At 36.9% G+C, this 10,281-nt stretch overlaps 1 long non-coding RNA gene across 1 annotated transcript; it reads right to left on the bottom strand.

The window, feature by feature from the left end:
- Positions 1-297: 297 nt before the first annotated feature.
- On the bottom strand, positions 298-3,575 carry LOC131155771 (uncharacterized). Its single transcript, XR_009136893.1, has 2 exons — positions 2,559-3,575; positions 298-579 (listed from the first exon to the last, which is right to left on the bottom strand). It is a non-coding gene; the product is annotated as an uncharacterized LOC131155771 (long non-coding RNA).
- Between the last annotated feature and the right edge of the window lie 6,706 nt (positions 3,576-10,281).

Raw genomic sequence — 10,281 nt, 5'->3', positions numbered from 1 at the left:
AATTGAAAAATAAGGTGATATTTTTGTAATTATTTAAAAATTTAAAATAAAAAGTGAAACTTTAAGTTAAAAATAAAAAAAAATAAAACTAGTTTCAAAAGTAAATAGTACCAAAACTTTTTATTATTTTCATTTATTTAATTAGTGTTGCAAAAATTTTAAAAAGAGTAGTTAACTTTTTTGTAATTTTTTGAAAAATAAAAGTAAAAAAAAAAAAAATACTTTTGACAAATAAATGGCCCCTCATTTTTTTTTTTTTAATCAGTTAATGGTAAATAGTATTGATCAAAATGGATATGTACAATATACACTAGGCATACCCAGGCAAGGGGAAGCCAAGCTCCCAATTAGAAGATCAAATCAAAACTAGACAATTGCAAGATAAAGATCAACCTGGGCATACCCAGGGGCCAAGAGGCCAAATGAAACAGAACAACCGAAAGCAAAAACAACCAATCCAAAACTCAATCAATGAAGTACAATCCAAATTTATCATAAACAACTATATAAGTGTGACTCTGAATCACCTTAAACAGTCCCTCCGGTTCAATTGATTTGCCTTCAAACTTCCTTTTATTCCTGAAATGTCAAAGGAAGTACACAATAACAAACAAGCAAATCTTCTTTCTAATAGATTTAATTATTTTGCCCTTTGCCTCCTTATGCAACCATTTTAGAGTAGCTTTCAGGGATGGCATAACTCTAGTGAACCTCATCCAATGCCGGACAAGATCCCACATTATTTTAGAAAATTTACATCTAAAAAGATATGGTCAATAGTCTTAGTATCAATTTTGTAAAATAGATAGTTCTGGTCAACTCCTTCAACAAGCAGTTTATCATTTGTAAAAGATTCCCTTTTATTTTGTCGCGACGTTCCCGGACGCGAACTAGGACAAGAGGTGGTGAAATGTGGTTTTAAAAATATTTTCGTGAAAAACAGTGTAATAGAGTTGCCACTACCTTTTGAAGTGTGATTAGAACACTTGATTACTACCTAATTAAGGGTAAAATCGGTTTGCGTTACCAGAGTAGGAATCGAGAGTTCGGTTATGCAAGGGGAAGGTATTAGCACCCTCTATATGCTCGTTCTAAGAACGGTACCTAATTAATAAAAAATTATCCCAAATTTAATTCAAAAATCCTTTTATTTTACTCCCCTTGTGAATTTTATAAAATGTAAATAAATGAACAAAAATGTGAATAAATGAATCACACAAATATGCAATATGTACATATTCCCTCGGAACTGAGGTGCACGAAACTTAAAAAACCCATACCCTTTTGTTGCAATCATCGGGATGGAAAATCAAGAAAATATGGTACAAAATATACTCCCAAAGTTTTTGAAATCTTATAGGATTTTTTTCAAAGTATGAAAATATTATTTTGGGAGGTTTCGGGATTTTTTTTTTGGGATAGAAAAGAGTGCCAAAAATGATTTTCAAGTCTTAAAATGTCTTCCCTGATTTTTCTCTATTTCCTTGAATTTTTTTGTTAATTTTCACATTTTATCAAATTTTGAAATAACAAAACGATAATTAAATCAAAATAATGAGAATCAAGTCCCAAAGATATTTTTTAAAATTTTTTCTGAGTGTTCTAAATTTTTATGATTTTTCAAAAATTTTGTGAATTTTTATGAATTTTTTGTGAATTTTTAAAATAGTTAAAAATAATAAAATACAAATGGAACAAAACACGGAATGGTTCAATGGACCCAAACTAGTTCAGAAAAGAATCGATCAATGGGGGTTCAACTGCTTTTAGGCCGGGTTAGGGCCAAAAGTCAACACACGTTGCCTTCCGCGTGGGTGGTGCGTGTACAAGAGCGTGTGTAAACAGCGTGAGTGAGAGTGTGTGGGTTAAGTGTTAACAGTGTGTGTTTTAGTATGTGCATAAGGTGAGTTTTTCGGAGGGTAGCTGTGAACAAAGGGGCTGTTATGGCTTACGACTGTGTGTGGAGGTGAGGATGAGGAAGATAGGCTGCTATAAGGTTGGCATGAGATGGCTTGCTGGGTTGGGTTTGAGAGAGTGGTTGTGCATAAGAGTGTTTGAGGGCTACTTTTCGGCTGAGTGTGAAAGTCGTGAGGTGATGCAAGGAGATTGAGTGTGTGCAGACTGTGAGATAGTGTAGGGTGGCTAGACATGGAGTCAGCGAGGATGTGTGCAACGGGGGCGCAGGCTGAAAGCCGCAATAGGATTTGGCCAACGAGGCGGTTGGAGGACAGAATGAGGATGGCGAGGTTGACTAGGAACTAAATTTCTAGGGAATGGCTCAAACAAAATGTTGCAAGAGAGGCCAAGGGCCTGAAGGTTGGTGCAGTTGGACAGGAATAGCGAAATGGAGCCCTTGAGATTGAGATTGGTCAGGGAGAGCTAGTAGATTCGGCCAATATTGCAAATGGTGCCCTGGAAGTAGGAGGTAAATCCACTGCAAGGATTGGTGAATGTGGCTTTTGTCTAGTTTGGGAGGTTGTTAGTCGGGTCCCCCGACGACTGGCTCAGGTGGGTCAGGCAAACTGAGCATCAACTCTGACAAAATTTCCTTCGCCTACCTGCATAACTAAAGATTGTAACCGTTGATGCACGCCGGAGGCCTCAATGGTAATGTTGAGTTCCAGGTCGAAGAACGTGAGCGATGAGATCAAAACTATCAGCGCCGCCTTCTAGTCGATCAATCGAGCATCACCACGGGGACCGAACATCCAAATGAAATAACCTCGAATTCTTGCGCCAGTCGGAGGATAGATCGGCCGATCATACATGCACCGAAGGGCAATTCGGTCTAAATCCACTCGCCAAATGCAACAGATCAAGGTTGTAGGAGCTGAGAGGGGGAGTGAGAAAATAGGGAGTTTCAAGGAGAGAGAGAGAGAACGGAGCATGCCAAGCAAGCACTAACCGAACAGAGAAGAACAGAACAAACACCTTCTTCAGAATCACATTACTCGGATAAGACCTTTTGGAGGAACCTCACGAAATCAAACTCTGCAAGAGACGATTTGTGAATGGGATTAGGCGTGTTGAGTCGTGAGGGTGGTCGGAGAAGGAGGTTGGCTGCCGGAGGATACTGGTGTGAGGATGGAAGAGTGGATCAGAGTGCTTCCAGTGCTTGGCTAGTGCGTGGGTGAGCAGAGAGCGAGGGTGTTGGTGAGGATAATGAGTGAGAGTGAGGCAGGAAAATGAGGGAGATGGAGAGTGTGTGTGTGTGTGTGAGAGAGAGAGAGCTGTCAACGTCGAGGGTGTCGTTGAGATCTGCGGTGAAGAGGGTGATGGGGATGATAGTGAAGATCGAGGAGAGGGAGACGACTGGGCTTGAAAAGATGAGGGAGAGTGAGAGAAAATGAAGAAAATGGGGAATGGGAGCGGGAGAATGGAGTGAGTGAATAGTGAGAATGGAGACCCCCCTTGATGTTGTGCCGAGACTCCTCATTTATAGGGGTATGGGTGGTGCAAATTGGCGTGCAAGGCTCGTGGGAAGAAGGTGAAAAAATCCAAACAAAAAATATTCTTGAAAGTAGAATAACGTTCCCGGAGGGGGATGAATTGAGTTAATTAAAAATTTTAAGTTCTTTGTCCACTTTTTACTTACTTGTTTTAGTACTTATAACAAAAACTTAAGTAAATAAACTAATTTATAATCACAACCAAAATACTCTACAAATTACTGAAAAATTAAATAATCCAATCAACCACACAATATTAAAACCAACAACCAAGAATAATTTGATGCTTTCAGTTTTTGGTAACAGCCCTGTATTTTATATGCAAACCTTGTTTTGATTTTGGTTTGTAACGCGCTCTCTTAACCAAGATTTCCGCAAATTAACCAATGTACTCCCTTGTGGGTTTCCGTAAAAGGTTAATTGAAATGTACTTTCTAAAAATTAAGAGTCTTCTCTGAATTTAGTATTTAAGCTCTGCAACCTGCACTTAGCATCCACAAATAGAAATATAGTGTAGAAAGTAAAGAGTAGGGTAGAGAAAAACACCAAGTTTTTATGGAGTTCGACTTATCCCCAGCTTACGTCCTCGCCTTTGGCAAACCACCAAAGGATTCCACTATATTAGTTCCTTTCCGGGCGGAACAACACCGTTACAACCACTCCTTCAATTAGGCTAGAGTGTGCTTCTCCAAACGATATCCCCTCGTTTGGTCTAACAATTTAAGCACCCGAACCGTCAATCAATCTACAAGAAAAGATTTAAGAGAAGGTATACAAGAGATGCTCTCAAAAGAGTTGATTAGTACATATTTAATCTATATACTTCAAAGCAATTCAAATATGAAAATCAAATTGAAGCTCCAAGAGTATATTACCAAATGGTTTTTTCAATGGATGAAAGATTTAGAACTTAATGCACAATTTCAGTGATGAAAGACAGCAGTGCTTCAGTAGGATTCATGCACAAGATGAGAGTGAGAGAGCCTTTGAGAGTTTGGGAATAATTGAGAGAGTATGAGAGCTGTAATTGATTCTTGGTGTATAAATTCATTGGTCTTGAGGGTATTTATAGATTTAGAAAAGTGTTTAACTTGATCCCCAAGTTTACTTGGAGTAGTGTCCAAGTTTTGAACAGGTTTGAGCCCCAAGCAATCTATTTTTCAAAAATATGTCCGTTATAAAATTTAAAATCTGCCGCATGGTAGTAGCCTGAAAGCTTTTAGTTAGGCACTTGTCAATAAATTACACAGTTAATTTTCACAGGCAGTAGGGTGGCAGTCACCTGTTACCTTGTGGTCAGACGTTTGTCACTGAAATTCCCTATTTTAAAAAATAAGCAGAAGAGTGACAGCGGCCTGATGAAACCTGAACAAGGTTCTCAGTTTGCATCGTCAGGCACCTGTCAAGGTCTAGACAGTAGCCTTACGACCTTCTGTCTGTGTATTTTAAAAACCTTTAAATTGTCAACCTACTGACAATATTCAGTCAGGCTCCTGTTAGGTAAATAATGTGGTTTTTAAAATATTTTTGTATTCACTCTCTTTGTTTTTAAATTCTTGGAATATCAATTTGTTCTCTTTGAAAAACATGTTCCAAGTTTTAAAATTAAGGTCTCTAAATTTCTTTATGCCTAATAAGCTTCAAAATGAAATTTCATACTTTGAATATGCTTGAAGTACTTACAATATAAGCCCTATTGTCTCTCTTCATTTCTTAAACTCTTTGAGAATCTTCATGAAATCGTTGCTTTGAGTTCTTTTAAATCCTGAGCTTCATTTTCCTTGAGCTTCCAATATTGATCTTGAATTTGATATGAGCTTTCAAAATTTGATCACTTGACCATATGAAGTATGCTTGGCTTCAATATCTATTTTTTCTGAAATATCATAACTTTGAAGAATATTAAATAACCTTACTTTGTTATCATCAAAATTAAGAGTCGTAAGCCTTGTTTAGGCCAACAATCTCCCCATTTTTTATGATGATAAATAAGGAGCAAAATAGGTGAACCTTCAAAGTTGCATTGTAGCACAATTGCATATTTTTCATGATTTCATTATAGCATTCATTTCATAAACTTAAAATGTCATCATACTTATCAACATTTTATAAATTCATCATTTCATCATGCATGCTCATAATATAAACATATTCTAATATACGATATCATAAACATAAACATAAACATATTCATATTCCATCATACCATCATACCATCATACCATCTTTTCTTTTGCTCATACACATACTCCCCCATTTGACATCAATCAAAAAGGAGAAATACAACCATTCACAGAGCAAGTGTACCATACATCTAGAAAAATGTGAACAAAATTCATAGTTTTTAAAGATTACAAAATATCATAGACAATCACAATCTAGCATCAGATCATGTAGTACTATCTTCAGCAACTTCTTTTTCTTTGGAGCCTTCTTTAGAAGCATCACCTTCATCCTCAGTTGCTTCAGCAGAGTCTTCATCAGAAGCTTCATCACTTTCCTCCTTTTCCTCTGATTCTTCATCAGATTCAGCATCACTAGGAGGTGCTGAACTGATATCCATGGGAGCTACACCCCAGGAGGAACTAGTGAGATGTTGTTCTAGCTTTTCAAGGCGCTGCCTAGTGAGGAGTACTAAGTGTCCATATTTGAGACTTTATCTTGAAGTTAAGTGAGTCCTACCCTCATGTCAGTGCTGAAACTAGAGTAGCGCTGATAGAAAGGAAGGAACCACGCAGACATATCAGCTTCTTCTGGAGTGGGATTAGGTTCCTCTGGATCTGGTTGTGCTGGCCTGTTCCCTCTATACAACCATCATTAGGCATATTTCTTGTAGCCCATCAATTTTAGAGTAGTGGAGGAGAATAGATCATAACGGGTTTTTTCACGAGTTTGGAAGAGGGTGTGAGGACCTAATAGTGAGCAAAGACCAAAGATAAGATTCCTCCATAAGGAAGTACAAGTCTAGGTGCTTCTATCTTCATAACCATCCACTTAAGCATTAAGCTTTCCAAATCCAATTTTTTCCCCTTAAGCAAACACCACATTACAAAACAGTCTAAAAATGAAACGTGGTCATATGATCCAGCTCTAGGAAGGATATTGTAGGCAATGAGCTTGTGTAGGATTAGAGCTTGTAAATTGAGTTGCTTATAGAGTGGAGGATTTCCAAAATAAACGGGGGGATCGTTCATCGCAAGTGGCAAGAATTCTTGTGGAGTGAATCCTTGCTCCATAATCCATTATTTTTTGATGGGATTGCACTCAAATTCACCGCTTTTTATACGAAATAATTTGCCCAATGATTGAGGTGTGAGGGTCATTGTTTGTCCTAGAAGATCGGTGGAAATGCCTACTTCCTTTTTCACTAAGTTTGAGTAGAATATTTTTGTCAAATCAGTATAATATCCCTTGGCTTGATGTTTAATGAACTTATCCCAACCAATGTCTTTGAATAATGCAAGGATTTTAGGAAAATATGATTCGAAGAAAGGAATATCTAGGACTTTACCAAATTTTGGATCGATGGTTGAGATGTGGTTTCGATACAATGATTTTGCGTGCGAGGAGACCAGCCATTTCTCAATTTCATTCTTGCTTGCTTGGCGAGAGGAGGAAGCCTTGTTCTTGTGCCCGTTTGTTTTCATTCTTGGCATATTGAGAAGTTGTTTGAAAACCTAAAAACCCCAGGTTGAGGAGGTTTAGGTTTTGAAGTGGTGAAGTGGTGATGGAGTAAGGGAAGGTTTTGAGGAGGAAGATTGAGAGGTAAGGGAGAAAGAAAAGATTTTGAAGAGATATAGAAGAGTAGACAGGCGGCTAGGGTTTAAAAAGAGATGTTTCTTGCGTGTTTTAAAATTGGGCCGCCGCTTGTCAGGCGCCTGTCTTCGAAGGGTCAGGCGCCTATTGAGTCATATTTCAACAGGTAATAGCCTATCAAGTGCCTGCCTCTCAGTTGGCAGTCGCCTGCCATGCAGGCTACATGTATATTTCTTTGTTCTCTCTTCTAGTTGACTTCACGTATATGTAACATTCCTAATTTTCGTCTAATAAATGCAAATTGATCTTCTGAAAGTGGTTTTGTAAATATATAAGCTAATTGATCATTAGTATTGACAAACTCAAGAGTTATTTCTCCCTTTTGAACATTATCTCTCAAGAAATGATGTCTAATGTTAATGTGTTTTGTTCTTGAGTGAGATATATTGGATTCTTTGAAATGTTTATAGCACTTGTATTGTCGCACTTAATTGGGATTGTTTGATATTTAAAATTGAAGTCTTTTAGTTGTTGTTTTATATATAGTGTTTGTGCACAACAACTCCCAGCTGTGGAAAATGTTACGAAATTTTGCTTCTTAGAAAACCAAGAGACTAGTGAGTGTACAATGCCGATTTTGTACAATGTCGATTTTAAATCATCTCGCAATTCTTCCCGAGATAATAAAGTTTTTAATCCCATCTACCTGTGAAGTAGGCATAGCCAAACCACGTAAAATTTTTATCTCGTCTCCATTTTTTTTTTTTTTGCATCTTTTATAACAAAAACATGGCTTTAAAAAGTTTTTATAATTTTATGAATTTTCTAATATTTTTTTTCTCAAAATACTCCTATTTTTGATAGATTTTGAAAGCACAATGAATTAATAAAGGAAAAGAAATAAAATAAAAAAAATGTGGGGTTGGCACAGCTAGGTGGTCCCCCCAGCATTTATGCAATCTAAAAAAAAAAAAAGAAAAAGAAAAAGAAGAAAAAGAAAATGAAAACAAAGTGGGATTTTGAAAAGTCAAAATTGCTATACTAATATTTAATGTTAACCCTAAATGTTTCACCCCCCCTGCTCCTCTTTTCCCTCTTTTCCAGTATGCTGCGGCCCCACTGTTCTTATTTCATTTTTCAAATTAAATGCAACATAAATTGGGCCACCTCTCATCCCTTTCTTTTTCACTTCCCTATAACGACCCGATTATTTCTCCATTTTTTTTCCTCAATTAATAAATAAATTACTCTGATACCCATGCTAGAGCATCTCAGGCCTCAGATGGGCACTGAGGTATTCCTTTACATAATAAACACACCTATACAATGGAAATGTAAAACCTTACTTCCATATATATCCATATATATATATATATACACACAATACCAGAATTCAGTGTTCCCAACCATAATTACATCTCACATCTATACCATCTACCCAAAAACACAATCCTCTAAACACACTTACCTTATTGGTAGGGTAATCAAGAAAATACTCTATCCGCGAGCCTAATCTGTTCGCCCAACTAGTTCACCTGAAAAATCTTAAAGTAATGGGATGAGTCGACGCTCAGTAAATGGAAATATGCTATTACTAGTGTGTGGGGACCAAGTTGCATAACTATAATAATAACATTTGAAACTGTATAAGCTGGCAAATCAGTAAAGACATATCTTACATTAATCGTAGCTTAAAATATAACTGTATCATCTAAATTTTCTATTTTTCATACTGCTAATATCATACTATATTTATAAAATGCTGTAAAACTGTATACATATACATAACTATGCTTTTTCCCTGGAAGTCTGTATGTCATGATTTAACCCCTCATGATAGGGTTGTGCAGCCTGTAGGCGGGACTTAACTTTGGTTGGCCCACCAGGTAAGTCACTGTACTCTACTGTTCCTCAATCCGGCCAAACTGCATCCTCACCTAGGCACGGAACTGGATTGCTACCTCGTCAAACCGGGCACCCTCAACCCAGAAACTGGGGAGCTACATCCAATTCGAGCACAGTTGATGGTACCCACACACTATCTGAGATATGTGGTTGCACTCTATTCTACAAATAGCAATGGTACCGTGCTTTGTAAATTGTATTTGTCTATACTATTTTCTCAGGGATATGATACTATATAAATATATATACTATAATTATCTTTACTGTTTTCTGCATGTTTCCAAAATAATCATAACACTATAATTTTGAATTGAGTATACTGTATATCTGAATAATATGTCTATAGCATCTAGATGCTATAACTGTATAACTAACTGTATAATCTGTTTGTGTAATATAAGTGTCATGGTATCAGGAAACATGGCATTCTGTAAATACTGATCTAAATAAAATCTGTAATACTTGTCTAATAAATATCTGTGTATATCTATCTATATATGTATGTACTGTATGATATGCTCGAAAAAGCTATATAATTTATATATCAAATACATATCTACTCAGGCCACACAAACATTAAAACTCACATTCTGTAAAACTGGATAATAAACTGATATAAGGATATATATAAATTTCTAATAACATTGTTAAAACTCCTAACACAGCATATTTCTCTTACTTGGTTTCTGCAAAAGGCCCGCTACTGTGACTGGTCCTACACTCGTAGGATTCCCCACTCAATACCCTAAAAACAACATCTCCCGGAATAAAATATCATTATTTTTCTATGTACAACATTTTATATAACTATGGGAAAAGGCAAAAAAACTGAATAAAATGCCTTACCCTGAAATTGGGATGGAGTTCAAACCACATCCACCAACGATCCGCTCTGGCAGATTTATAGAGAAGTTTCCCAGAAGCGTCGTGGTGGCTTTAGATCATCGATCCGATAAGAAACGGGGCTAAGATCGAAGAGAGAAGGGGAAATGGATGTTGTCGAGAGAGAAAGGATCTTCTTGCGCAAATTTTCTGCTAAAAAATCCGGGTTTTAGCTATTTATAGCCCTAGGTTTGTCGACAAGTCCCTAAAGAAGTTCCCTGACGAACCTGCACCCCTCGTTGATGAATTTCAGGCTACCACAAACCCCCTCTCGGTATCTTCTCGTCGA

Source organism: Malania oleifera, chromosome 5, assembly GCF_029873635.1.
Source record: "Malania oleifera isolate guangnan ecotype guangnan chromosome 5, ASM2987363v1, whole genome shotgun sequence".
Classification (NCBI taxonomy): Eukaryota; Viridiplantae; Streptophyta; class Magnoliopsida; order Santalales; family Ximeniaceae; genus Malania; species Malania oleifera.
Note: the sequence above shows the minus strand (reverse complement) of the source record. Positions and strands in the feature narration are given on the sequence as shown.